This window comes from Apium graveolens, chromosome 3, assembly GCF_009905375.1.
Source record: "Apium graveolens cultivar Ventura chromosome 3, ASM990537v1, whole genome shotgun sequence".
NCBI lineage: Eukaryota > Viridiplantae > Streptophyta > Magnoliopsida > Apiales > Apiaceae > Apium > Apium graveolens.
In genome coordinates this window covers 135,981,991-135,985,535 of record NC_133649.1, presented here as the reverse complement: position 1 = coordinate 135,985,535, position 3,545 = coordinate 135,981,991, and positions in this window count along the sequence as shown.

Sequence of the window (3,545 nt, the reverse complement as noted above, 5' to 3'; positions counted from 1 at the left end):
GGTGATTCATCTACGTTACCTGTTATTATTTCAGCTGACCTTTCAGGTAGTGAGGAAGATAAGCTCTTAAGGATTTTGAGAGAATTCAAATCGGCTATAGGATGGACCATAGCAGACATCAAGGGGATAAGTCCTTCATATTGTATGCATAAAATTCTGTTAGAGGAAGGTAGTAAGCCAACTGTGGAACAGCAGCGAAGACTGAACCCGATCATGAAGGAGGTGGTGAAGAAAGAAATTTTGAAATGGCTAGATGCAGGCATCATTTATCCTATTTTTGACAGCTCGTGGGTGAGCCCTGTACAATGTGTTCCTAAGAAAGGAGGTATCACTGTGGTCGCAAATGAAAAGAATGAGCTCATCCCTACTCGAACAGTTACAGGATGGAGAGTATGCATGGATTATAGAAAATTGAACAAAGCCACAAGGAAGGATCACTTCCCTCTCCCATTCATTGATCAAATGCTTGACAGATTGGCGGGACATGAGTATTTTTGTCTTCTGGATGGTTATTCCGGGTATAATCAGATTTGTATTGCACCAGAGGATCAGGAAAAGACTACCTTCACTTGTCCATTTGGCACATTTGCTTTTCGTAGAGTTTCGTTTGGGTTATGTGGCGCCCCGGCCACCTTTCAGAGATGTATGATGGCTATATTCTCTGACATGATTGGAAATAACGTCGAAGTGTTCATGGATGACTTCTCCATCTTTGGACACTCATATGATGAATGTTTAAATAATCTGCGCGCCGTACTCACAAGATGCGTGGAAACTAATTTGGTGCTTAATTGGGAGAAATGTCATTTTATGGTGTGTGAAGGCATTATCCTTGGGCATAAGGTCTCTAGCAAAGGTCTGGAGGTGGACAAGGCCAAGGTGGGAGTCATTGAAAATCTTCCCCCACCTAATTCGGTGAAAGGAATCCGTAGTTTTCTCGGTCATGCAGGTTTTTATCGGTGATTCATCAAGGACTTTTCAAAGATATCTAAGCCGTTGTGCAATTTACTTGAGAAAGATGTGCCTTTTAAATTTGATGATGAATGTTTGGCAGCATTCGAGACTCTCAAGGAGAGTTTGATCACGGCACCAGTTATTACAGCACCAGATTGGACAGAACCGTTTGAGATGATGTGTGATGCGAGTGATTATGCGGTAGGTGCAGTTCTGGGACAGCGCAAGAAAAATCTCTTCCATGTGGTCTACTATGCGAGTAAGAATTTAAATGGGGCCCAATTGAACTACACCACTACTGAGAAGGAGCTTTTGGCTATAGTCTTTGGCTTTGAGAAATTTCGATCTTATCTGCTTGGTACGAAAGTGACAGTATTCACTGATCATGCAGCTATTCGCTATCTGGTTTCTAAGAAGGATTCGAAGCCGAGACTCATTCGTTGGGTGCTTTTACTTCAAGAATTTGAGTTAGAGATCAAAGATAGAAAAGGTACTGAAAATCAAGTAGCTGACCATCTCTCTAGGTTGGAGAATCCCGATTCTACTTCACAAGATAGGACGTTAATCAATGAATCTTTTCCGGATGAGCAGTTGTTTGCAATTCAGGAGGAAGAACCATGGTTTGCAGATATTGTAAACTATCTTGTCAGCAATATAATGCCTCCTAATTTGACATCCGCGCAAAAGAAGAAGTTTCTGCATGAGGTGAAGTGGTATATGTGGGATGAACCATATTTGTTTAGACAGGGAGCTGACCAGATCATCAGGAGATGTATCCCGTTCTGTGAGACGGAGGGGATATTATGAGACTGCCATTCCACGGGTTATGGTGGGCACTATGGAGGTGAGAAGACGGCAGCTCGTATTCTGCAAGCAGGTTTTTTCTGGCCTACCTTGTTCAAGGATGCTCATCAGTTTATTTTAAGGTGTGATCGTTGCCAAAGAGTGGGAAATTTGTCAAGGAAGGATGAGATGCCATTAAATGTGATGCTTGAAGTCGAGGTCTTTGATGTATGGGGAATCGATTTCATGGGGCCTTTTATCTCGTCTTGCAATAATCAGTACATCTTGCTGGCAGTCGATTATGTCTCAAAATGGGTCGAAGTTAAAGCTTTACCGACAAATGATGCAAAGGCAGTGCTAAATTTTCTTCATAAGCAAATTTTCACAAGGTTTGGAACACCTCGGGTAATCATAAGTGATGAAGGATCGCATTTTTGCAACCGTAAGTTCACTTCTATGATGCAGCGTTATAATGTGAATCATCGAGTAGCTACTGCCTATCATCCGCAAACAAATGGTCAAGCGGAAGTGTCTAACAGAGAGATAAAGCGCATTCTAGAGAAGGTTGTTTGTCCGTCAAGGAAGGATTGGTCTTTAAAGCTCGATGAAGCTGTTTGGGCTTACAGAACAGCATACAAAACTCCACTTGGGATGTCACCGTTTCAGTTGGTGTACGGTAAGGGATGTCATCTACCGACGGAGCTTGAGCATAAGGCCTACTGGGCATTGAAGAAATTGAACCTGGATTTAGATGCAGCTGGTAAGAAAAGAATGCTTCAGCTTAATGAACTTGATGAATTTCGACTTCAAGCGTACGAGAATAACAAAATGTATAAGGAAAAGGTGAAGAGGTGGCACGATAGGAAGCTACATCCTAAGTTATTTGTGCCAGGGCAACAAGTTCTGTTATTCAACTCTCGGCTCCGACTTTTTCCTGGGAAGTTGAAATCAAGGCGGTCTGGACCTTTTATTGTCAAAACTGTGTTTCCACATGGAGCGGTGGAAATTTTTGAGAATGATTCGGACCAAGCATTCAAGGTAAACGGTCAGCGGTTGAAACACTACTATGGGGACATGGCAAACCGAGAGGTGGTTAGTGCCATTTTGTTGACTATTTGAGAAAGGTACGGAACGTCAAGCTAATGACGAAAAAGAAGCGCTGCGTGGGAGGCAACCCATGAATTGTTGTTACAGGAACCCTTAGAAGTTAATAACCTATCCAAAAACACAAAAAAATCAGAAAACAGGGGCTGAAATTTTTTTTTTCCAGAGACCCTCTGCGCGCCCGCGCAGAAATGCTGAGCGGCCGCACAGGGGTCGAGTTTCAGAAAATTTTTTGCAGTTCAGAGAAAAAAAAAAACAAAAAACACAAAAACCCATCACAGCCCATAAACCCACGAATTCTTTTCCCATTACCCCATGATTTTATCCCTCAACCCCACTCCTAATCTAATTTAACCTACTCCACACCCTATATATACATACACCTATCCTACATATCTCCCACAACTTCCTACACTTAAACCCGCTCATAAATATCAAAAATCAGTTCTTACACACTTTTATTCACAAATCAATGGCACCCAAGAGAGCACGCACTATTGACAGCAGCAGCACAGTTCCTACTGCTGATTCATCAAGGGGTACTGCTGCAAGGCCTCGGTTAACTGACAGAGCCGTGGAGGAGGAGTACACTAGGCTGTTGGGGAAGCCGATTCTGAAGGAGAGGGGGTTTTTACCATCAGGGAGGGATGGTGAGTTGTTGCCCATGATTGCCGAGAAGGGGTGGATAGCTTTTTGTGAGTCAC